This window comes from Microtus oregoni, unplaced genomic scaffold (genome assembly GCF_018167655.1).
Source record: "Microtus oregoni isolate MIOR12 unplaced genomic scaffold, Mior012 000038F_ref0000394, whole genome shotgun sequence".
In the NCBI taxonomy this organism is placed as follows: Eukaryota; Metazoa; Chordata; class Mammalia; order Rodentia; family Cricetidae; genus Microtus; species Microtus oregoni.
Window position 1 is genome coordinate 15,351,426 of NW_024543097.1, and position 27,856 is coordinate 15,379,281.

Sequence of the window (27,856 nt, forward strand, 5' to 3'; positions counted from 1 at the left end):
ACAAGAAATAATGTAATTATAATTCTTGTTTGATACCTGTTTTACTATACGTAATTTTGCTATGTTAAAGTTAATACCTTCTATTATATTTAAACAAAAAAGGGGAGATGATATGGGATGTTTTTTGTATATGTGTTGCTTTTATTGGATAACGAATACAGTTGTGTTGACCAATGACTTAGCAGAGTAAAGTCATCAGGAAATCTAAACAGAGATATATAGAGAGAGTAGGAGGAGGAGTCACAGAGACACTATGTAGCAGCTGAAGGAGAAAGATGCCAGGCTGGAATCTTACTAGTAAGCCACAACCTCATGGCAATACACAGATTAATAGAAACAGGTTAGTTTAAGATATAAGAGCTAGCTAGGAATACACCAGAGTTATTATCCAAAGGGTTTTGTAATTAATATAGTTTCTATGTGATTATTTGGATCTGGTTTGCAGGAAAATGAACTAGCAGTCTCTGACTACACTAAAGTACTTCAGGATTTTTATAGAGAAGGTATTTACAAATTTGGCATTTACACTCCTAGGCTTAACTTCAGTCTAGTGTGAATTGCAATATATACCTGGGAATTAAACTGTTAACCTGGTGCTACACCTATAACACTGACAGGCCTCATGTATCAGGAAAAATGTCTCACCTTTGGAGAGCATCCAAACTTTCATGTCAATCTCTCATTTTTACTAACTTGTATAATGTATGTGTTTCACTAACTTATCATTGGAAATCAGGTACAATTTTAATAAGATTTGAATTATATAAAAGCTAATTTTCCCAACAATTAATTCTACATGTTAAAAGTTAATAGTAGTTAACTGAACACCTGCTTAATTTAAGTTTCTCTAAAATCTATTACTGTTTTTTGGCAATATTATAACTTTAAGGGCTTTTTTTTGTTTACTTATTTATTTATTATTATTATTTTTATTGAAAGAAAAAAAAAAGAAATTCCCGCCTCCTCCCAGCCTCCTATTTCCCTCCCCCTCCTCCCACTCTTCTCCTCCTCCCCCCACTCCTCTCCCTCTCCCTCTCCAGTCCGAAGGGCAGTCAGGGTTCCCTGCCCTGTGGAAAATCCAAGGTCCTCCCCCCTCCATCCAGGTCTAGGAAGGTGAACATCCATACTGGCTAGACTCCCACAAAGCCAGAACATGAAATAGGATCAAAATCCCGTGCCATTGTCCTTGGCTTCTCATCAGCCTTCATTGTCCACCACGTACAGAAAGTCCAGCCTCATCTCATGCTTATTCACATCCAATTTGTGCTGCCCATATGTTCTGGAGTATGGTCCATCTAGTAGCAGCTATAATGAAAACTGGCTCTGCATTGCCCTAGCATCTATCAACTGCAAATAACACTTCAGCTAAGGGTAGGATTTTTGTGCTCATCCAAACAAGTCAGATGACCTAATATCTATCTATCTATCTATCTATCTATCTATCTATCTATCTATCTATCTATGTATCTATTTATCTATCTACCATTTATTTATTTTTTGAGGCAGTGTCATGCTACTATGGTCTAATTTGGATCATAAGTTTTTTATTTTGCCCACACTAAACTGGAATATGCTAGGGAAATACTGTATATATATAAATATGTAAATATTGAAAATTAAATACACTTATAATATATATTTATAACATAATTATAAGTATCTATTTATAAGTAAATATTTAAATATATTTACCTGTATATTTATATATAAATATTGTAAATATTTATAAATTAAATACATACATTTATAAAATAAAAATATTTATAAAAATAAATAAATATATATTGTCCTGTTTTGTTCTGATATTCTTGACTGATATGTCAATAGTACATTCCATGATGAAATGTAAACAGCCCAAAGTCTGTAAGAAGTGGGGTCCAATATTATGCATTAATTTTCTTTTGTTCTTACAGGCCGGTTTTAGTTATAGTTTGACATATAACTGTCACATTATATATCTTTCAAAGGAGGTAATCTATTGACAAGGCAGGAAATTCCTCAGTGAAATATACAAATATACTTAACCCAACACTGACTTATTATACATACACATTCTTCCTCACTGGGCCCCTCTGAGTATGAAAACTGATTACCTAGAAAAGGATACTTAATATTTAAATATCTCTATTAGATGCCACCTAATGAATAGAAACTTAAATACAAAAGGCCCATTGTAGTAGGGATATTTAGCCTGTAAATCTCCTTGCTAATGCTGTAACACTCATGGTATCTGTATCCCATGGCTCTCTAGTAATTGTAATCTGCTCTCTGTGCTAGAGATGTAATTATGTTAACAGCTCTCCTGCACAGGCACCATACTTTGCCATTATGAAGCCAGCTTCATTTAATTAGAATCATGCAGTAAATTAGCAGTTATAAGGACTGCTGGATACGAGGGGATCTCTGTTTTCTCACCACTCACCTAATCCTCAGTCAATGTTAAGATTACTGCTCACTGACTCTCCATAGCAAAATCACCATCACCCTTCTAAGATGTTGTGATTCAGCATTTGTAGGGATTTGGAACAAACAATTGTCTCTGGATGCCCAGGAGTTAGGATTATCAAAACTCCATCCTGCTCCTGACTGGAAACACATAGGAATGCACAGAGACAAAGCCCATGCTAATGAAACCTTTTTTCTTTCAAATCAGAGTTTTAAAAAGTAACTTGATAAAAGTAGTATTAGCTTGGGAGTGAATAGAAGGGCTGAGTGATTTTCCATAGAAGGAAGTGCCCAGATTGTATTAGCATTTGAATGGAAGAGCTTTTATGCCTAGTGTTTGACAGGAAAACAAAATTAAAGTACATTATTTTATATCCCATTATCGACTTTATAGTGAGCTAGAAAGATTACAAGTAACTTCTGTTGTGGATGTAATAGTGTGCTTGTTATCTATTGTGGTACAATTTTATTAAGGATTATGTTGAACATGGCAAAGCTCCTAATTTTAGGCAACATTTCAAAAATAGGAGCACCAGAAGAGACAATGCATTTGTCTACTATTAAATGAGATGTCATAAATATTTGAAATATTATTGTCTTGATGTTTAAAGTTATTTCTATAACAGTCAGTTCTCAAAGTTTGATGCCCAAAATGTATGAAAAAGTGAAGGAGAGGTCATCAGGATTTTACAACAAAAAATTCAATTGTGTAGTTTATTGGTAAAGAGGATAGCAGATCACTGCTCATGTCAGTTGGTTGGTAACAATGGACCTGCTGAGACTAGATGGAAGAAAGTTAGTGTAGTGTTATACAAATACAAGGAGTACATGAACTCTTGGAAATAAAACCAGTTGAGGGAAAGGTGTCAACGTTAATTCTAGGACATTCAGCCTCACCTCTATGAAGAAAAAAAAAATAACAGGCTTTTGTTAGCACCCTGTAGAGGTCTGAACTCATTAGCAATTTCTTTCTCACACTTCCGGGATATTTTTTTAAAGTATATAAAATGCAAAACAGTAGTAGGCTTGTTCCTGGAGGCAGTATGGCATTACTGTGTACCTGTTGTGGTTTTTTTGCATATAGTGATATGACCAGAAGATGCGTTTTTGACACATTCCAAATATGGATATTAATAACAAGGGAAGAAAGAAAGCTTGGTGGGTAACAGTCTTTATTGTCTAGGAAAGAGACCTTGGCAGCTCTTGTCACCAAGCATCTATTACTATTCTATTCCTAAGGTCCAAATCAGGAGCAGAAGGAGACGGAGCACGAGTAAGGAACTCAGGACCACGAGGGGTGCAACCACACACTGAGACAATGGGGATGTTCTATCGGGAACTCACCAAGGCCAGCTGGCCTAGGTCTGAAAAAGCATGGGATAAATCCGGACTAGCTGAACATAGCGGACAATGAGGACTACTGAGAACTCAAGAACAATCGCAGTGGGTTTTTGATCCTACTGCACTTACTGGCTTTGGGGGAGCCTAGGCAGTTTGGATGCTCACCTTATGAGACCTCGATAGAGGTGGGCGGTCCTTGGGCTACCCACAGGTCATGGAACCCTGATTGCTCTTCGAGCAGATGAGGGAGGGGGACTTGATCAGGGGGGGGGAGGGAAATGGGAAGCGGTTGTGGGGAGGAGGCAGAAATCCTGAATAAATAAATAAATTTTTTTTTAAAAAAAAAAAAGGAGAAATACTGGGATGTGGTAGTGAGCCCTCTGGTCAGAGCTCATTGGCTTATCTTGTATGTGTTTAGTAATCAATAAATACATGGATGACTTAAAAAAAAAAGAGAAGTATGGATGGCCCCTTCAGATTTGTGTTTTTATTTAGGAGAAAGTTAACTTCTTTACCAGAAAGTGTGAACTTGTGACCCCTGCATGGATGCCACAAGTTCTGCTCATGACCATTCTTGAAAAGTCAACCCATGGGGGAGGAGCAGTTATTGGAAAATACATAGTATTTTTCCTTGAGAAACAATTTAAACATTTAGATGCTTAAGGCAATTATTTCTCAATGTGTCCATTCCTTATCTGATTTTATAACTATGTATGAAAACAAAGTAGTACAAAAGCTTATATGTAATTCTCAATTATTTGTGTGACCAGAGATGATAAATAATAACTTGGGTTCCATAAACAAATAAGGGAGAATATTTTGAAAAATAATATGAGGAACAATTTTGAAATGCTCTGTTGTCTATTTCTGTTTCAGTTCTGTGAATGTCCTTCTTTACAAACTATGAATGCTATACACCACACATACAAAGACTTTTTAGACTTGCATGCTGAAAAGGAAAACCATTGTCAAGAGTTTTTCTACTCTTCATGAAACTGAAAGGATACACTTTGAACTCTTTCCCCACCTATAAAAACTCGACGTTTTGTGCACATATTATGTGCCCTGTAGATTCCTCAACGTGATGGCTCCTGGTTGTTGTTCTGAGGTTTAGAAGTGGCTTCCTGCACCAGAGGAGGTAGACCTAGGATGCTGCTGGGGAACAATACGGATGCATCAGAGGAACAAGTCCCTGACCATCAGCCTATTGAGCTGGTCCTATTCTGTACAGTAGCTGCTCCAAACTCTCTCAGTTCTCAGGAATATAACTAAGCAGTTATGTTTTTGCACCCTGTTCATGGGTTGCAGGGGAGATTCTGTTCCCATCATCTAGGAAAGGAGAGGAAATCAGAATGAAGCTAGAGAAGGTACCATATTCCTGGTTCTGGAGCTTGCTACTGCCACGGAGCACTGCAGCTCTCACCTCCTGTAGCTTTTCATTATTCCTCTCCTTGTTCTCTTCCACTGATAGTTACGTTGAAACATAATACTACTTGTTAAGTGCTCTCAGAGGAGAAATAGTACAACTGATAATTTTCAGGGAGCTGACAGTTTGCTTGGAAAGCAAATGTTGATCAATGGAAGGTGCAACCGAATGAGAAAATCCTTCCGATTCTTCTTTACAGCACTGTCTTGGGTGTATCTTGGGGGACATTTTCATAAAGGAACAGAGGGGCATCTATGATATCGCTCATTTCTCTCACTTCTTTTTTCCCAAGTCTACTAACCACTGGAATTAAACAGGCAGCTAATTCAACTAACTGTCCAATCAGGGTGAACATGTGGTCTGTGGACAGTTAAGAGGGTATGAAAGCAATATGCCGACTTCACGTTCCTCTCCCTTTCCTTCTTCCCATTCTTTCCATACATTTATTGACTGTATTTGTTAGATTGATATTTTTGTTATTAAAACCCTGGCTGCCCAGAACTCACATTATAGAACAGACAGGCTCCATATTTACAGTGACTTGTCTGCCCCTGCCTTAAAATGGTAGGGTTATGGTTATAAACCTTTACAGTTGGTTTGGGCCATCTTATAATAAAACCTCCATCATTTTAATAAAATCTGACCCATTCTTGACTTCAAGGTAATACGATGATGCATGATTATTTGATCCTAAGGGTTTGATACTGAAAAATATGAATCTTAAAGTAAAATTATCTCTCCATTATTGTTTATGAGAAGTAAACAATAGCAAGACAACTATTATTATTTTAAAAATCACAAAAAGCTAGGAGAAATTATTAGGTCTCCCTATCATTATTGCTCTGAACTTCTATATAGAAATTATGGTGTTCCGTTTTATAAATTTAACTCACAAATTGTTTTGTTCTATTTTTAAAAACCACAAACAAACAAAAAACAAAACCAATAAACCAAAAAGCAAAGCAAATCCATGGACAAGGAAGGTAAAAGAGGGTGCCATAAAAACTTGATACCCTACAGGGTCCACATGAAAATTGGGACTCAGTGGCACAAATTTGTAATTCTAGCATTCCTTGACAGGAGATCCATCTAGCCTGGAGTAAAGTGACAGAAAGAAGAAAGGCATTGCACAACCAGGGAAAGTATAGGAAGGACTTCTGAAGGCTGTTCTCTCACTTCTAAACATGCCTGTGTGCGTGCACACACACACACGGACATACACATGATAATGCACACACATACACACATGCACCCACTCATACCCACTTCCTCCCTACCACACAAAAATTAAATAAATAGACAAATATCTTGAAGAATTCCTGGCTAAATCAATTAGAATTGAAATGTCTTTGCAGGGAACCATGGGGTTGCCTTGGCCCAGCTGCCTTGAGAGATGTGATAGGCTGTTCAGGTTTGAGTCTATGGGTCCTGGGCCACAATGTCCCTTCTATTTCCCTCGGGCAATGAAGCATGCAGGTCACTTTGTGTTTCTCCATGTGTTCCCTTAGAAGTCAAGGAAACATGGAAACTTGAAAGCACAATTAGTCTTAGACTTTAATCTTGTATATCCTGTATCGCTTGAAAATGTCACTGTATCCCGGCTACTAGAACTGTATGATCCAGGCAATTGCCATTATATTCTATTTCTGATAAAGGTATAAAAAGTCTGATATTTCTCAATACAATTATCACAGCCTCAGTTGTGCTCCAGCCGCTCTATTCTGACTCATTCCCTTTGTCACGGCTGTATCAGGTGACCCTGTAAGTAAGTGCAGGGGTTTATATGTCTTGATGCTTATATGGAGGACCCATGCTCAGCTTGTTAATAGTGAATATTCTAACAAGTATTGCCATCTAATGCATTTCAGTTTCTTGGGATCCATGTTTTATTTAAATTTGACTTTTTCTAAGATTTATTATATATACACTAAATATTTCCACTGAGTTTTCAGAAAGTATTTAGAAGAATACACTTAATAAGCAAAAAAAAAAAGCAGCCATGAAAACCAAAACTACTTTGTGTTTTTCACTATTCTGCTCTATGTGGATCTTTTAAAGTATTTCCTCATATAGTTAACAAGCACAGAATATTATTTACTGAATAAATTTAAAGCAGAAATAAGTTGATCAATAGGTAGGCTAATCTTTAACATTTAGGAGATGTTGTAATAGGCGCAGTGGGGCGTCCCCAGCACCCCAGCTGCCTGCTAGCTTATGCCCCGAAATAACAACAGACAAACTGTATTCATTTAAATACTGCTTGGCCCATTTCTATCTAGCCTCTTCTAGGCTAATTCTCACATATTAATTTAGCCCATTTCTAATCATCTGTGTAGTCCACGAGGTGGCTTACCAGGGAGATTCTAGCCTATGTCCATCCTGGGTGGGAGCTTCATCGCGTGTGCCTCAGAGAGAAGAGCTACCGCGTCTTCCTGGGAGAGGGGAGCATGGCGTCTCTGAGCTCACTTCCTCTTCCTCCCAGCATTCTTTTCTGTTTACTCCTCCCACCTATGTTTTAACCTATCAGGTCCAAGCAGTTTCTTTATTGCTTAACCAATGAAATCAACAGATTGATATATGACACTCCCACATCCCAGGATATTATTTACTGAATAAATTTAAAGCAGAAATAAGGTGATCAATAGGTAGGATAATCTTTAACAATTAGGAGAAGTTGTATACTTTTCCCCAAAGCACAGAGTTAGGAGGTGAAGAAACCCTAATTGAAAGCAACAGATATGACAACAGCCTGAGCACGCTGGTGTACAGCACATTTGCCAAAAGCCGTCCGGGGATGCTGTTATCTTTATTTCTTGACTCGTGGGGCATAAACGGATGAGTAATGTGATGCCATCCATTATTAAGAGGTTTCCTTGCACACAGGAGATCTGAGACTTATGTTACAAATTTTCTTAGAAGGAGGAAGGTGGATATTTAAGAGGAAGAAAAGGCTAAGTGTTAGGAGCTGAGCTGCGTAGTCAGTATGGTGACTTTGGAGAGAGACAGGACTGTATTTGCAGATGGCATGGCATGTGTACACACAAATTTATTCCTGAGGCCCTGACATTCTGCATCATACATGTACCTTAATGTCACTTCTCATAATGATTTTGATTAAAGAAATCATTTTCACTATGTAAAGTTCTATATTTTCAAGCATGTTCTAATTGTTATAAATCCATAAAATACCTTTTAACATATTTCTATTGCTTGGCAATGTCTGGTGTACTGGATGGTTTTGTGTCAACTTGACACAAGCTAGTATCATCAGAAGGAATGGAATGCTTCCAAGGGATCCATCTTGTCTTAGCTTGGGTTTCTAATGTTATAAAGAGACAGCATGACCATAACAACCCTTATAAAGAAAGTGTTTAATTAGGGTGGCTCTCTTACAATTTCAGAAATTCAATCTATATTCATCATGGCAGGGAGCATGGTGACATGCAAGCAGATGCTGTGCTGACAAAATCTTGAACAGAAGGAGGCAGGAAATAATCTCTGACACTGGGCAGTATATTGGGCATAGGAAATCTTCAACCCCACAGTGGAACATTTCCTCCAACAGTGTCACAGCTACTAAAACAAAGCCATTCCTCGTAATAGTGCCACTTCCTTTGGGATTAGGGGCCAGTTACATTCAAACTACAGCTGTAAGGCATTTTCTCAAATAGTCATCAATTAAGGAGGACCTCGTTCCTTGTGGGTGGTGCTATCTCTGGACTGGTGGTCCTGGGTTCTATAAAAATGCAGGCTGAACAAGTAAGGGGAAGCAAGCCAGCAAGCACCACTCCTCCACAGCCTCTGCTTTAGCTCCTGCCTCTAATTTCCCACCCTGTTTTAGTTCTTGTTCTGACTTTTTTTTTTGGCAATGAACAGAAACGTGGAATATAAGTAAAATAAACCCTTCTTCCCCAATTTGCTGTTTGGTCATGGTTTTTCAGCACAGCGGTAGAAAACCCAACGAAGACAACTGGTATTCTGCTTTGATTTGGGTATATTTATTTAGGTTTTGTGTTGTTTTGTGTTTTCTTTCTTGATAGTTTGTCTGGTTTAACTTAATTCATGAAGTCCAGTATAACACGTTAAAGTTAGCTGATCCATTTCTTCTTCAGAACTCACTCTAAGTTTTATCTAACAGAAAATTTTCTCTGTGAGTTCACATTATCTTTTAATGTTCATATGTTTGCATGTAATATTCAGTATTGATTTTTTGTGCTTGCATTTTTTTCTTGTAGACATTATTTCTTCTTTCTTACATTATTGGAAGCATGAATAATTCTTAAATTAGGGAGAGACTAGAGGATTGACGGTTTTTCCTTGTTACTTACATATTATTGGAAGTCTGCCATCTTATTTAAAAATGAAAAAGGCGTCTCTGTTTTCTTTATCTTAAACTTATTGTTAGGAGACACCGTTTTCTTCACCCTTCCAATCAGAATCCCCCACTTTCACATGTAGGAACTGTCACTTTATGCCAGTGAAGCTTATTTATTTCTCATGCAAATTAGAGAAATAAACTTGATTTTTTTATCAATAAGTCAAAATAACTAAAACCGTAAATGATAAATTTAAATTTGAACTGTAAATCAATGAGTGTAAATGTTTGCTTGCCATTTGTTATGTCTATATGCATAAGAACTCAAAGGGAAAGGAATCCACTCATAATAATTAATACAATACTGCTAATGCCATCATGCTTGAACCTACAGTATGCTGACTCTGGGAAAAATCATTATCTATAAAATTCATGCCAGATTAAAATAAAGCATATTGCTACTGAATGTGTGGTGACCTTCTATCTTAGAGTGAAATAGACTGATGATATATTTCTGTCCCAATTAGTGAAAAGTTATGAGAAACTGCTGACCTATTAGGATAAAACAGAAAAGTGACCTAAAAGGCAATTCTTTGGTTATAGAATATAATTTGAAGTATTTGTGATAATCTATAAAACTCTGCTTTATGATGTAGTTAATTTAGCTCTAAGGTGAAGTGATAAATGGAATAACCACTGCATCATGTAGATGTTGGGAAAGCTTTCAACTATCTTTATAAACTTAATGTTTCTGATTACATAAGATTTAAAGAGAACATGCATTATTATATTTAACATTTTTGTTAATTTGAAGATTTATTCAGTTATTTCTGGAATGATTACTTACAAATGACAAAGTAAGATTAAACAGTCCATTAGCACTGTAGATAGATATTAAATTAAGTTAGGTTTTTGATTTAATTTTTAAATCCAACTAATTATATGACCCTTATTTTCTTTAAACTTTTTATTGGTTTCATATCACACAACCTGATCCCATTCATCTCCCCATCCCTTCATGTTCTCTGCCTTTGCAACCTTCCCTACAAAAACTAAATAAAATTTAAAAGAAAAAACAGTGGAGAGCATAGTGTGACACAGGGATTCGAACAGTGTGCCCTCTTCCATACATCTTTACTTGCATAGATCAGAGGCCTCTGACTTTCGCTGCACTATCTACTAGGCCCATACTGGGACTCTTTGATATCCTGCTGTTGCCCTGTGTCATGAAGATCCTTGGTCTCTTTCCACGCTTCAGAAGGTCTTTGATGATGTGAATATTGGGTGGACCAACTCATAGCCTAGGTTCTGGGACTGTGTGGTAACTGAACTGGTAACAATCAAGCAAAGCAGTAGGATTCAATATTCTCTTCTGAGTTCAACATATATCAGGCATGTATGTGGTATTCCCATAGATAATCAGATACTCATATATTCAAAATAATATGATAAAATCTAAAGTACTTTTAAAGTAATTGCATTGTTCTTCCACGGGATTGTGTATGTTTCTTTGTGTACAGTCATGACTGTATGGGGTATGTTCTTGGTTGCATAAGGGTGATAATTTCTTACTGGTCTGATTAGTTCCAAGTCTATAATAATAATATAGCCATTGAATATCAGATATTACATGTTGCCAAATTTTAGCCATGATACTGTTTAAAAACGAAATAAGAAGAAAAATGGGAGTATTTAAATATTTAAAGAACCACACATTCTTTTCACAATGTTGACTAAGTAACTAGGATGTATGGTAAGTCAATAAAGTGGGATATAAGGTTTTAAACTCAGAGGAAACTACCACACAACAGTAATACACAATGTTATAGTGGAGATAAAAATAGGATATTTGGAGAAGGATGTTTAAAAAGGGGTCACAAAGAATTTTCTGAAAAAAGTAAAACATTTACTCTTGCTAAGAAATCCTTAAAATCTGGAAGCAAATAACTCAATACTGCAGAAAGGTCATGAAGCTGACCAGATATATCAGGTTCCTCCCTTCCCAGGAATGAATAAATTTATTAGTTATGGACAGTTGTGAACAACTCATTCCAAACAGCCAAACTGAATGGTAGAAGCAAAAACCTGTTGAGCCACATGGAAGCCCAGATCTGAGTTTTGTGAGCTGTGACTCATGTTAGGCTGAGATTTTTGGTAACACAGCTGTCTTTGAGTCAATTATGCTCTTATAAGTAAACCCTTCCCAGCATTCCTAAAGGTGACTCCCATAATGCTTATTGGTTCACACATACAATAAGTCAGTGAAACATACTCAAAGAGATGCTAGGTAGGAAGGAGGACCCTAAGAAAGATATACAAGCATCCCCATGGGAAGGGAAATTAGAAAAGATTTTCTGAGAGGATTTGGAGAGTAGGGGGTGATAAAGGAGGGCAGAAGGGGATGAAGAGGAGAAAAGAAGAGGAAGGACGAGAACATGAAGGAATGGAATGGATGAGATGGGAGGAGGACATGAGGGAAAGCATGGTAAGAGATATCTTGATTGAGGGAGCCATTAGTTGGCTAACAAGAAACTTGACACTAGGGAAATTCTCAGGAATCCACAAGAATGACCCAAACTAAGACCCTAAAGAATAGTGAAGAGGGTGTCTGAACTGGCCTTCCTCTGTAATTAGATTGATGGTTACCTTAATTGTTATCATAGAACCTTCATCCAGCAATTGATGAAAGCAGATGCAGAGATCCACAGCTAAGCACTGGTCTCTGAGATTCTGGCGACAAGTCCAAGAGAGGGAGAAGTAGTAATATGAGCAGTGGGGTCAAGACCATAATGGGAAACCAAAAGAAACAGCTGACTTGAGCTAGTGAGAGCTCATTGATTCTGGACTGAAAGCAGGGAATCTGCATGGAACTAAACTAGTTCCACTGAATGCAGATGACAGTTGCTGGGCAGAGAAGGATGGTTAATAAAAGCTCAGAGAAAGACATCTAGCTTCAACCTGAAGATCAGAAAAAAAAAAAAAAAACAGCTAGTTACTAGCTGTTATCTTAACCTCAGTCAAAAATGGTGATCCTGCCTCCAGGAATTTCAGAATATGACTGAGTCTGAGAGCCATCTCTTCCCTTCCTATAATCCTTTCTAGGGCTGAGATTAAAAGTGTGCATCAATGTAATTAAAGGCATGCACCACCTTGTTTCCATGGCAACTAGTGTGGCTACTGGAATTAAAGATATGTCTTTAAGGCTGACCAGTGGGGCTGTTTTACTCTCTGATCTTCAGGCAAGCTTTATTTATTAAAATGTAAATGAAATGCCATTACATTTCCCCTTTTTGTCTAAAACAGAAAGAAAGTCATAACTAATAGAGGAGAAATAGTGAGTACAATAACTATATACAATATATTCAGGCAATAATGAATCAACAAAGTCTAATCCCTTTGCCTTTGACAAATTAAGAGAAAATACTTCTTATCTATCCTATCTTGAGGACTCTAAAACCTTGTACCTAATTTGCTTTCTATCATAATTTGCATTACTATACAAAACCATCCTTTGATATCTCTCAACATTATATACTTTTAGTAAATTTCTTTTCTGAGTCTTTTATAAACAAGGAAGACTATAAGTATCTAGTCTTCAACTACCTCAGAGACCCAAGATAGAAATATTAACAAAGTAAGCAGGAAGTGCAATCAAGTGTCTTCCAAAAAAATGAGAATAATGTCAGAAACAGTTGGCTGCCTGGATAGTTGCTCAATGTTCCTCTGCAAAATTGAAGTATCCACTTTCATTCTACAGGCCTAGCATATCTGAAAGACTTTTCTGTGAAGCAGGGTAATTTTTTTCCCGCTTGTCTTATTAGGATGGCATACTATCAGCAGTTGAGACAGGGGCATTTTCTAGCCCAGTGTCTTACTTTTGCCACAAAGAAAGCAAACTCTATGAGGAGTTTCTTTGATGCCCATTATCTTCGCTGAAGTCGATTGGTGCTGCCAGTAGAAGACATGTTTCAGTGTCATTAAAAAGAGCATATATTATTAAAACATCTTTAATGACATAATCTCTAGATCACTGAAGTAGTTCAAAGATGATATATCTTTGTTTGACCTTGGAAACCTACTAATGTGACTACAAATTCAATTGTAATAGGTGATTAACTACTAATCCTGCATTTTCTTAATGTAAACAGTTGGTAATAATAATTTTCAAAGGTCAAAAATTTTCATTACATTGTTAAATGAGTTATATAGGTTCAATACCTTGAGCAAGAGTAGAGATGTATGTACAGTATATTCTAACAAAATTAATATCAATATGCAAAATTTGTTTGTGATATATATAATTCCAATCCAATGTAAAATTGTTAAAACTAGTAGTTGCTTTTTAAATGTAGATTCAATAATCTACCTTTTTATCTTAATATATATATATATATATCATCCTTTCTAAATTTCAGAGTAGATTCAATAATCTATACATTTATACTATCATATCTATAATATGATATGATATTAATTCATTGAATGATCAAAAACCACCCAGCCCCCCCTCTTAGGAATGTGGGAATCGTGTTTTAAATTTACTTTCTGCTGTCTTGGGGGTTACAGTACCTTCAGGGGAGCCTGAAAGAAAATGTGGGTTAATTCTCATGTCCAGAGAGAGTTAGCTTTTTTTTTTGTCCAGTCTATGCATAATGGGAAAGTCCAGGGCTTGTCTCAAGTCTTTGCTAGAGTAGTCTGTGAAGCTAGGTCTTCTCAATTAGCCACCCTGAAACTGTTCTGAACAGTTAAAGCTAATCTTTAAGTTGTACTCTCAGCTGACTGGCATCATATGAACCAGGTAGAATCACGGCTGAAGGGCCACATCTTCTTTCTGGAGACTTCAAATATTACTGTAGGAAAATTTATTGTTCACTGTGTAAAATGTAAACATTATTTATAATCGAAACAGAAAGTTTAAATTTCAATTGACATATATTCAATGAAAGTAGCCATAGAGAAGGAAATAAGTATGGAGAGAAGTAAAATTTTTGAAAGCAGAGTTTTAATAACCTTAGCCCCTAGATTTTATCTTATTTCTGTCCTATACCAGGTGGTTTTTGATATGAGACAGAAACTCTGAATTTTTCTTTTAACAACATGCTTGGATTTACAGAAGGAAAGCCACCATCCAATTCCAAAGCATCTTTGATTTTTAGGGAAGTCATGACTATGGCTATACTGAGAAGTAAGGAGATATGTTTGTTTAGGTGGTGAGATTTTTATTATGCAGAGGATATTGGTATCATAAGTCAGATTTCTCTTTACATGGTGATTCTTTTTGTTTAGCTATCTTCTCTTTTTTAGGCATCTAGATGTCCAAGGCCTCTTGACTTTTAGAAGATGTTTTCTTTTCAATGAAATTTAATTCTCTCTCAGCATAAGCTGATAATTCCCTGGATCTATTTAAGTCTTTGTCACTATGTAAGGTTTGTTTAAATGAATGTTATGATGAGGTTTTATCCTAATAGTAGGCTTTAACATACTAGTAAATCATTAAGAGCCTGCAATTGATCTCTCGTAATTTGCATTTTTGTGTTCTAATTTTTTGTAAACCTATTTTATAACCCAAATAATTAATAGAATCTCCCCTCTGAATGTTTTCAGGAACAATTTGTAATCCCCAATGATGTGAAACTTTATTTACTTCACAATTCTTTCTTAAGTATCTGCATTTAAATCAGATAGCAAAATGTTGTCCATATTACTTTCAATGTCTTAAATACAAAATATTGGCACCAGTGGTGCTATTTTCCATTCACTCTGAGAGAATCTTCCATTGATATCTTTACCAGGGTGAGAAAATTATTACAAATAGGCACTGTGAAGGCAACATTTTCTCTGTCATTTCTTATAAAGTTATAGTGAAGAAATAATCATTTAAGTCAATAACTATAAGTGGTTACCCTTTAGGCAATACACAAGGCAAAGGAATTCCAGACTTTAGAGTTCCTATTGGCTGAGTCACCTCATAAACAGCTCTTGTATCTGCTACCATTTTAAATTTCATTTTTAATATCAAATACAGGAGAATTCCAAGGACTGATTGATTCTTTAATATGCTGATCATCTACTTGCTTCTGTTCCAGCTGTTCTAAAGTCTCTAGCTTCTCTACAGTTAAAGATCATTGTTTAAGCCATACAGGTTTTTCTGAAACCATTTTAAAGGTATGGCTGTTGGGACCTTTCAGAGTTCATGAGTTGCTTGTCTGTGTTATTGTACAATCAGAATTATTTGGTGTCTGTTTGATAAAGTACCATAAATTATCCTTCCTAGAACATGTGTTGCTTTATGGTCTGTTTCTGAGAATTCAGGAAAGTTTATTTGAGTATTCCATTGTTGTAACCGATAACAACTCTATAGATTCACTACTACATTAGCCCCGTGTGGCCTTAGCTTTCCTCCTGTCCTTCTCACTCCATGGTTTCAAAACATCTCATTCTTTGTTTTACTTGAGATAAAGTTCTAGTTCTAAATAATTGAACAGCTGCCTTTTATAGAGCCCAATTTGGATGCTGTTATTCTGGAGTAATAGTAGCCGCATCTACACCTGTATCTAATAATCCTTCCATTATAATGTTATTTATTCTTATTCTCAACTTTGGCCTTTGATCATTTATAGAAATCTGCCAAAACATATGTTTTCTCTTTCTATTGGAATTCTTGATTCATCTTCTATGCTTATTCTATCATTTAGAGCAGTGCAGTTTTTAATAAAACACATTGGGTTTTCTAACTTTCTTGGAGAGGTGTGTCATCTACAGTGACTGGGAATGAATGGACCACATTCAATCTGGGGACCTGCGAAAGACCCCTCAGGGAGTTTCCTGATGATAATGGGTTGCCTTGTTTGTTTATTTTTGTTCTGTATTCATTGGTCTAATGTCAGCTTTTGCTGCATCTTAAGCTTAAACCAGAAGTGTGAGACCTTCTTTTTGGATGATTCCCAGAAGGAACATTATTTCTAGGAATGTCCTCTCTATAATACCTTTTCAGATGTCCTATTCTACCACAATTAAAGCATTTGGTATTTTGATGTCTCTTTGTACCTTTGGAAATCACTTCTTCTATCCAAGTTGTAGTGTTATTGTCAATGGACTCAATATTTTTTGTGTAAGATACATTCATCATTGGTGCTGAGCTGACCATTAAGGGCCCAAGTTTCTTTTTGCATTCTAAGTTAGCATTTCCAAAAGCCAGAGATTCAGTGAATACTCATTTAGCTTTTGGATGTGCTACCCTATTTATACAGCTTAAGTTAATCTTTGCAGAAAGTCACTAAGTGATTCTCTTAGGCCTTGTATAACCTTAGCATATTATTCAATTCTTTTTGTTTCAGGTTCTGAAATCTTACCCCAAGCAGTCAATGCTGCTCTATATCATATGGACAATATTTTTCCATTGTGTGTAACTTGACTCTATGGATCAAAGTAAGAACCCTCACCAAGAATTTGAACTTGGGAGGCCTCAGAACCTCTGATTCTACCTTGATGTCCAAGGGCCTTTGGTTCTTCTCTCCAAAAAGTCTTCTAATGAAGCTGTGGACCACGATCTGTTACAGTTGAGGCTAGTTGAAGCCAGTCATATGGAATAATATTGCTTGAAGCCCACAATTTTATCAACTACCTCACATATGGTGAATGCATGTTATACGATACTGCTACTTGCTTAATATCTTTTAGATCTTTCATACACATAGATTCCCTTTTACATTCTGTATACCCTTTGGGTATTGAGTATTTGTTGCCTCTCAGAAGTAATAACAGGATAAGTACCTAAAACTTAAGGTAAGTCATCACTGAGAAATACTTGTAATGCTAAATCTTTACTATTGTTTTTTTTTTTTTGCCTGTACCTCATCTCCTTGCTTATCAGTTCTGATAAGTACCTCAATAGAGTCAAATTATTTATCACTGTCTTTTAATTTCTGAATCTCTTGACCAGTAACTATTTCTAATGATTTCATCAAATCAATCAATTATTTCTTGTTCTTATTCTGCACATGTGATTCCAAGTTTTTAAAATTTTCCATTAATGATATCTTCTCATCTTCTCATCCCTGGGGATTATTTGAATGACATATATATTGCCTGCTAGGAGCGATGTTCTATCTGCTAGTGGGTCATAACTTCTTAACAGATTTTGATTGTCAATTTCAACACCATGAATCCTTTCAGATAATCTCTCAGTACCATTTTGTAAGATTTCATAACCATTGACATGGAGTAAATTTTGCCTGCCAAATTATGGTTGTCATTTTCAATGGTAATAATCCTTTTAGCCTACTTTTCATTATTAGTCTGTAAAGTCTGTATTATTTCTACAAGTTTTTCATTCTTGGCTTTTATCAAATCATTTCTTTATAGATATAATATGATTTAGCAAACTGATAGCAGCTATATCTAATGAGGTATAATTCCCAGGTAGGTCATATACTTCCCCTAGTTTTTTTTTCCCACAATAGAATCAAAAGGTTATTAAATTTTTGTATCAGGATATTATCTGAAATTATTTTAGGGGTGGTTTACAAATCACAAATAATAAATAAATAAATAAATAAATAAATTTAGCAGATGGCTTATCTCTGTTAAAATCCCGGTTTAGTTGAGACTTTTAAGGTGTAATAACAATGTGGGCCAGAAAAACCTGTGGGTTTTCTACGCAGAACACAAACCAAAACTGAACAGAATTTTGTTAAAACATGCTGGTCAGGATAGCCCATGTAGCAGTTGTTCACTGGTACTAGGAGTCAGGGAAAGCTGGTGTAGCCACAGTGAGAACCGCAGGCACAGAGGCAAGCCTCAAGACACAAGAGCCACAGGAAGCTGTAGGGGATCACCGGAATCAAAAGCCATGTGGGTGTCCTGTGGAAGAGCATGGAAGAAGAGGAAGCTAAGCCAGGGCAGATGGGAGCTGGGAGCAATAGTGCTTCTCCTGAAACCAGGTGGCTTGGTTTGTGTTCCAATTCTTAGAGCTGGAATTGCAATCCCAACACTGGCCTGGGCTGGTGGCTAAAAAGCCTCAGGTTGATGGTTTTTTGTAAATTCATGCACCAAAAGTTGGCCTTCAATTGACTACAATTAATAAAAATTCAGAGAGAGAAATTGGGGTTTAACCTGAAGGTCAAAAAAGTAAAAAAAAAAAAAAAAAAGCCAGCTACTGGCTCTTACTTCAACCTCAGTCCAACATTCCTGACTGCAGAAATCTCAGTATGGTCCTGAGTCTGAGAGATGTCTTCTCCTTTCTTATATTCCTCTATAGGGCTGGGATTGAAGGCACGCACCACTGGGATTAAAGGCACGTGCCACCTGGTTTCTATGGCAACTAGTATGTCTACTGGGATTAAAGGTGTGTGTTACCACTACCTTGTCTGTAAGGCTGAACAGTGGTGCTGTTTTATTCTCTGATCTTCAGGCAAGCTTCATTTATTAAACTACAAATGAAATACCACTACAGGACAGTCTGTGGAGCCACTAGTAGTGGGACCAGGATTTATACTATTGCTTTAACTGACTTTTTTGAGCTTATTCTTTTTAGAAGGATACCTTGCTTAGCCTAGATATAGGGGGAAGGACCTCAGTACTGCAAAAAAATTTTAAGGAGTGGATAGGGCCTAAGCTGGGTGACAATGGGGGGAGCAGAAGGAGGAGAGTGAGTGGGAACTGGGATAAATGTGCAAAATGAGAAAAGATTGTTTAAAAATACATTTAATAATAAAAATAGTAAAAATAAACATTACCATATAAACTAATTTGTTTGAAAATCTTCATATAGGTTGACCTTAAAGTATACAACTATTTGTACAAGAAAATATAGAAATGCCACAATATGTAACTTGTCTGTGTGCTTAGTATCATCACAAGAAGCTTATTTCTCTTAAAATAGGAAAACAGTTCAGAAGTTGCATTTGTTATAGTTACTCTAGTTACTGTATATAGAAAATATATGTATATGATATTAACATATATACAAAACTGTCTAGTGGACAAAGGAAATTACTAGAGGGAATGAATGTAAAATAAAATACAAAAGGGTTTGAGAAAAATATAGTCAATATAAATATATATCTGTTCAATTGCCTTATGTAGGAGCCATCTGATTTTAAGAAACTAAACAACTTTTTTCAAGTTATACTTTAGTCTATTTAACATACATAGATTCTTTAGAAATACAGTACTCTTTAGGAGGTGAGATAATCAGGAAGTGATAGAGGCACGTAAACTCTACCCTTATGTATAGGAATAGTGCCTTCATAAAAGCTGTTCAGCCCTCTTTGTGTTCTTCCATTTTTCTCTGTACCATGTGATAAAAAAGAAAGAGAACTCTCTCCAGATGGTAGAGTCTTTGTTTTAGACTTTACAGCTTCCAGAGGATGAGAAAATGATTTTCTCTTCATTATAATTACCCAGTCTCAGATATTCTAATGCTGCTACAAAAATAGACAAAGATAGTGTCTTAGTCACTGCTCTGTGAATATCGCTGTGAATAGCAATGTGCAAAATGAAGACAACCCATAAAAGAAAACATTTAATGGGGCACTTGCTTACAGTTTCAAGGGTTAGTCCGTTTTCATAATGGTAGGAAGCATGAGCACAGGCATGACAGGCATGGCATTGGAGAAATGGTTACGAGCTACAATCTGATTTCAGGCAGAGATATAGAGACACTGGGCTCAGCACGTCACCCTCAGTGATACTTCTTCTAAAAAGGCCACACCCCTGAATCCTTCTGATGCTTTCAAATAGTGCCACTCCCTGGTGACTAAGAATTCAAAAATGAGCCTTTGGGGATCAATCTTATTCAAACTATCAGAGATAGCTATGAGACTGAAAAAAAAGTCAATCTGTGTTTTTAAAAATTCGTAAATATCAATGGATAAGCCATTTTACTCAGTATCAATACCTAAATTACACATTTTTTTCTTAAGTCATATGTGAACATGTACTTGGGGCAAGTATGCTTTGAATGTTTGACTATAAAATGAAAATTTGCAACATTATTCTTCATTAAAACGCATAACTTAAAACATGCTCCCAGATTTCTTGTCTGCATGTATGTCTGTGCACCATGTGTCTACTTGAGGAAAGAAGAGGAGGTTAGATCATTTAGAAGTGGTGTAGAGATGGTTGTGAGTGGTTGAGAATCAAACATATTTCTTCTGGAAGGCCAAGTATGCTCTTAAACACTAAGCCTTCTCTCCACACCTGACTCCCCCCCCCCCCCGTGTGTGTGTGTGTGTGTTTGTTTGTTTGTTTGTTTGTTTGTTTTTATATCCCAATCAGTTTTCTGTCTCTCCTATCCTCCAACTTACTGCCCTCTACCATAACAATCCACTACTTCTTCACTGTTTCTCTTCAGAAACATGTAGGCCTCCCATGGATGGTAGCTAGCCATGGTATAACAAATCAGTGGGACTAGGCATTTCCTCCTCTATTAAGATTGGATAAGTCAGTCTAGAAGAAAGAATGGGTCTCAAAAGAAGGCAAAAGAGTCAGAGACAGCCCCCTGTTAAGAGTCCCACAAAAAATAAACACAACTGTAACATATATGCAGAGAGCCTAGGTCAGTACCATACTGCCTCCCTGGTTGTTGGTTCAATTTCTGTGAGTTCCTATGTGCCCAGCATAGTTGGTTCTGTGTATTTTCTTGTGGTGTGCCCTTGACACTGCTGGCTCCCACAATCCTTCTGCCTTTTCTCCAGGAGCCTCCAAGCTCAGCCTAATGTTTGACTGTGAGTCTCTTCATCTGTTTCCACCAGTTGCTGGGTGAATTCTCTCTCATAACAGTTGGGAGAGTCACTAATCTATGAGTATAGCAGAATATCATAAGGAATCATTTCATTGATTTTTTGTCAGTCCTAGTTTGTTCTATTCTAGGTCTCTGGGATATTCTGCCTGTGGTTCCTGACCTTCATGGGTAAGCTCTCTCTCAAAGCGTGTGCCTACAGCTGTGCCAGCCATTCATTAGTTGGTCACTCCCACAATTTGTGGAATCATTGCCCCAGCGTATCTTGTAGGCAGATAAAATTGTAGATTGAAGAGCTTGTGCCTGGGTTGTTTCTGTCTTGCCTGGTTACAGGAGATGTGTGGCTCAGGCTCTGTACCCCTATTGCTAAGAATCTTTGTTACCCCCAGAGATTACTGGGAGTTTCCACTGCTAAGATTTATAGCTCGTTCCAGACATGCCTCCAAAATCCAGTTGTCCCTCCCAGTATTATCTCTCGCTATCCTCCAAAGAAAATTGATTATAATAAGTGGATTTCAGAGATTTTTGTTAATATTTTGTTTTTAGTTTTGCATAATAACATTTGTAATTAAGATTAAGGCATATGTAAATAAAAATCTAACGATTCTCCAAAATCATTGACTATAGTCACAAAATTAAATAATATAGTCAAAAAATTTAGAAAGATAAATTGCACTCACTAACAAATTATTGTTAAATATTCCTATAAAATGAAAGAAAAATCCTGTTTTCCTGTTGTATGTTCACATAAAAATAGTTTTGATGAATAACATCCGGATTTATTAGAATCCAACATCTCAGACTCTTAAAATTCTTAGTATAAAAATGATTTACTAAGTTACAGTTGTTACTAAAAGTATTAAGTGTAAACATAGACATTTTGAATGTCAATTAATTATGCATCTTAACTTTTACTTAATTATGTTTCTTAATTATGTGATTTAATGTATGGTACTTACACTAATTAAATAATTGCAATATGTGACTAGATGTAGCTGCTATGTAATAAAATATCTCAAGATATTTTAAGCATTCTAAAAAATAATAGCTTCCATGTTTTGTTTATGTAAAGCTGTCAGCCACATACCTGATGTACACAACAAATGCACTTGAAAGTGTGTTGATTTATTGCTTTCACTGATATTTGACTATAAAAACTTCAGCTACTGTCTTATTGCAATGTGATATTTGGATCAATATGAATCATTGTTCCTTAGTCGTTGTTAATCTTGTTTGACTTAAAAATAAATTATATATTCTTACTTTTGGTCAAAAGCATTATTTGGAACATGGATATGGTACATATTTCCACATGAAGTTTGTGGTCTACATTTGTCATTAATTTTGAAATTTGGAAGAAAGATATTGTTGACCAATTGTTTTCTTTAAAACATGGAAATATTTTAAACTCACTGGAAAGCTAAAATGTAGTGATTTATTCTTACTGAGACAATAACTAATATAATGTTTTATGTAACAGGCTATGGTTTGTGAGTATTTTCATCTGATAGAGGAGATAGAGTGACTTTATATCACTTAGCTAAAAAAAAAAAAACGATCCTTCATGTCATAACGAAAAGTTACTTTGATTTCAAGATGCAATTTTCTCCAAACACCTTGGGCCATTGTACAGTATATGGAAAACAGAGCATACTGAATACATGGCATCCATCACTTTCAAGTAATGATAGCAGGAGATACCATAGAAATGATCTATTTCCATGTCTGGCTATTGAAACTAATGGGTATGTTATAGTGTGGCAGCAATATCATTTGAGAGTACAAAGCCAAAAACAAATGTCTTTCTCTTTATACATTTGCACTTTCTTTGAACACATTACCTATATAACTTCTGACCTCACTCGTTATATAATTGAAGAAAAGACGAGTGAGAAAGAGATCATTCTAAATGCAATCCTAAAACCTTAGTATGGTGTTGGAAGGGATGATATAGGAGTGTCTTTCATCAATATTATGGACTTGGTGAGATCTTTATGTTCTTTTAAGGCAGACAGTATATAATGTTCAACAATTACTTTGAGCAGATAGGACATTACCTTGCCTATTGTAAAGAATCAACTTGGGTTATTGCACAACTGTACATTCACAACCTGCATACTGTGCCTAAAGCAACAAGTCCAAGTAATGATATTGTCATTATTTCTAACAGTTTCTGTAATTAAGGCTTAAGGGTGGAGAAAAATATATGGATAGCTACCCCAGAAGAACTATTTAAAGCTTGGTTTTATGTCTGCACTAACCCTGTCCTATCCTAGTCTCTTCCAGGGAATTGCCAGAATATTGAATTACTTTGCCTCTGAAAATAACCCTGAAGGGCTGCACAATTCTTGGGCAATACTAAGTTGTAGCTTATTAGTGTGGAAAGACATCCATGGAAAGCAACCAATTTGCAAATAAAATACTGATGAATGAGGCAATAAAATGGTAAGAAAGGCTACTTCCTTTCCGTGGGGAAACACTCAAGGCTGAGTATGCAGAAGTTTTATGCTAATGTAAAATTGGTTCAAGCAAAGTACCCAGTTTTATAACCTAACAAATTGGTGCCAACTTATTTAAGCAGTCTAACAGCAGAAAAAAAAAAGTGAACATTCTTCAAGGAACATCTGTTTAGGATAAAAGTCTGAAATCATTAAAAATTCATTCAACATAAGATAATTAACAGGAATGATATGAGCATTGATATACTCAAATTATGATTTTCAAAAATATAGTAGCTGTTACGCATAAGATTTGTACTCACTCTAGATATTTGCATATTTTATACGTATTGTTGAATGACACAGAGGGCAGATTTGTGTTGGCAAATCCAAGATCAAAGAAAATTTCTTGTCATTCTCTGTTCATAGAAAGAGAAAAAAAAAGACTTAGAAGAAATTTTGAAATTTCTATGACTGACTCTAAAAGTTCTTAAAAGGATTGAGATTTGACTTCATTATAGCTTAGATGAGTCTAAAGAAATCAGAAAGAGTCAAAACACATGGATATTGATATACAGGTGACTTACCTAATGGTAATAATTGATTTTGAGAATTTTTCTCTACTTGATCATCTATTAACAAAGGGACAGTAAAAAACGTGTAGGGAGCTTGATCATCTATTAATAAAGGGACAGTAAAAAACGTGTATGGAGCACCACTTTTAATATGGTTTTCTCTTTTCATAATTGTAACTAGAGTTATTGAAAGTAGAATGATTTGAAATACATTTTAAAGATTTTATTCAATTAGTAAATATTATGTTAATGGAAAATAAAATCTAGTAGAGGTAAAGAATGACAAAATATTTTTGAAGATTTTATCATTATTGGAGAAATAATAATTCCACTAGCGATGATCTATTTTTTAATTTTGCTTCTCTGCTTCAGCTTCCAGCATACTGGACTATAGGGGCAGGCTGTTGTGCGACTGACTTTTCCTAGGGAGATACAAAACATACATTTACTCACACAAATAGGGGACTGGGACAGAAGAAAGGAAGGATACCACCCAAATCTGGCTTGGTGAATCAGTGAGTGTTATTGGGGTGTCTTCTATTAATATGGGTGAGGAGTTACTTACAGATGTTAAAATGACTCAAAGTTAGCTGCATCACCCAAGCCTTCCTTCCAAAAACTGGAAGTCTGGGAAAATGGTCAGAATGTATGCAGCTCAACAGGTTGGAGAGCATCCTTTCCAGTTGGCTCAGTTGCTCTGAGCCTCTCTAAGCAACTCTATTTGTCCTTGTTTCCTCTACGCACATCAGCTTGTTTCTGCTTCTCCCAGGCAGCTGAGCTCCTCTGAGAATCCTCTTTATAGTTTGTCTTGTCTAGAAGTGATTCATAGGCTCTGTTTATAGACTGCTGGGGAGGAGGAGGCTAGTGATTCTGGTTCATTTCAGAGGCTTCCTTAAAGGATTTTGAATTGTTTACTTCCTGTATATTGAACTTTCCTTTAAGATGTAATGTTTCAATGTCTGAAGAAACTGATATGTAGGATGGGCTACTGCACTCACTAGTGCTTTACTTTTTATTTGTAAAATTCTACATAGGCTTTCTTGCTTCCTTCATTCTTTTGTAACATGAAGCAATAGTTATTCTAAAATTATCTTATAGATTCATATATGTAAATAGGTTGCATTTTTCAATTTTAAAGTAAAATAGTTTCTGATTTGGTGCCCACAATGATGGATTGTCGGAATGTTTAATCCATATTAATATTAAAATATAGTAGATTGGGTCTACTTTAATGTATAGAAGTAAAAAAACTGCTGTTTTGTCTTTGAGTTTCTCAAGGCAAGGAAAGCAATTTCTCCATATGTCTTAAACCCAGAAAAACTGTAAATAATAAAATTATTCACAAAGACTTTTTAAAATTTTTGTTAAAATTTTTAAAAGATTTTTTTGTTAAATTTTTAAAATTCAGATATTAGTTGAATTGTAACATTTATTAAATTAACTCTCGTCTGAGACTCAAAGTAGTCTTCCATTTGTACACCTTTGTGAAATAAAAAAAATACTCATATACTCTCACAAAGAAAAATTTTCACCCCATAAGGAAGGAATGGACCTAAAGTGAGTAATTACTGGAAAAAAGAAAAACCAAAACTCAGCAGGGCAAATGCCAAATCCTGTAGGTCTATGTCACATGTTAAAAGTCTTATATGACTCTGTCAGTACTACTTTTCTGCCCATGGAACAATTCAATGTTTTTGGACAGTTCCACTCTCTGTGTGGGGCCTCCCTTGGCAGATAACCCATAGGTCTGGCATTTCTAATATCTTGGGGTCTCAAGGGAAATCCAGGCTTCATTTCCACAACTTTACACAATGCCCTCTCATCTCTTCTTGCCCTCTCAGGGTCTTCTGTCCCAGTTCTCCTTGACCGTAGCCAACTCCTTGGTTTCAACATGTGTATTTGATAGCTTCCTATTTCTGCGTTATCATAGTTGTGACTTAGCAGCTGTGACACTGACTAAGGCAGCTTACAGACAAAAGTTTACTCTTCCAAAGGGATAAGTGTCCATCACAATAGGGCAAGCATTAGATATGGAAGCAGGAACACCTGACATCTCACACCATGAACAACAAGCAAACTGGTATTGGTTATAGGCTTTGAAACTTCAAAGCCAACCTCCAGTGACTTATTTCTTGCAATGTTACCCTATTAACCTATCTAAACAGCACTTCAACTGGAAATCAAATATTCCAAATGTCTGAGCCTACAGGGGGAATTCTCAAAATACCACCAATATTAAAGTAAGATATGGATACAAAGGCAAGTCACAGTTTTGTTAGCATGGCATAACAGTTTATTATATTCATAAAAATATTTTCAACAAAGAACAACGTTATGCTTTATGGAAATTTGATTCCAGAAAAAGTAAAAGAAAATGGGTCATCTGTATGTATATATGATTCTAAAACTGAGCTTAAAAAGGAAAGAATATATGAAGTTTCATGTATAGTATAAGGTTTCTAAAATCTTTTCAAAACATAGTAAATATAATAAACTGAGTGAATTAGTAATAATCATTGTAACCGAGATGTCAGAATTAGCGGGGAAAATGATGCTTGGAAAGGAGTCAACTGACTGAGATTGGTACCAAATGATTTTGGAAAAGTTATTATGATAGACCATAGCTATATGCCAAAGGGTGACATGAATAGAGGAGACAATAATGCAGATGCAGAGCTATTGCTCCTTGTTTTACCACTTCTCCTAGGTTGTTTTAAGCAAATGTGTATTCTCTCAAAAGCAAATCAACAGGAGAGAGATGCCATTCCACCCAAGTATATTTTGGTAAATGATGGATTAACTGTGGTTACTCTAAAGAAGCATTGAAATTCCTGCAGCATAACTCACAAAAGCAGCATCACTGAGTTTCCTGAACAGTTTGAAATCTCCTGTACACTCCCCTACAATGTTCTCTGCTCATGCAACCCCAGAAAGAGTCTGTGAAACTTACAGATTTTTTATAAGTTTGATGAGCCCGTAGGAGTTGTTTTTCTTTTTATTCGATTTTGAGTTTATAATGACGTCACTCTACCGTTTCCTGCCCTCCTTTCAAACCCTTCCACATACGCCTTCTTGCTTTTTTAAAATCATAGTCCCTTTTCTGTTAATCACTGCTCCATGCATATATGTATATATGCATACATCTACAATATAATCAGCTCAGTCAGTGTAACGTCACTCCTATGTAGGTTATCAGAGATAACAATTTGGTATTTAATACTCAATTGCTGTATTCTTCCCTGTAGAAAGATATTTCTCCCACCAGCTTTCCAGGGTTTCTTGTACCTCTTTGTGTAGGGATAAGACATCATGGGTTGTCATTTATTCACTTTGATTCACTGACTATTGGAGTCATCTTTGTTCAGCCATGTCTAAGCAGTCATATTGGTGACTATGGATATAGTTTTGTCATCATTAAAACACACATACTTACCACAAACACCCTGATACCATTGTCTCTTTTTTATAGGAGGGGATATTTACTCTTCGGGAAGCAGAACCACAGTGATGATAGGAGCTGATCATGACACAAGAGATTAAATGTGACTATTTAGGTGCATACCAAGTGCTTTG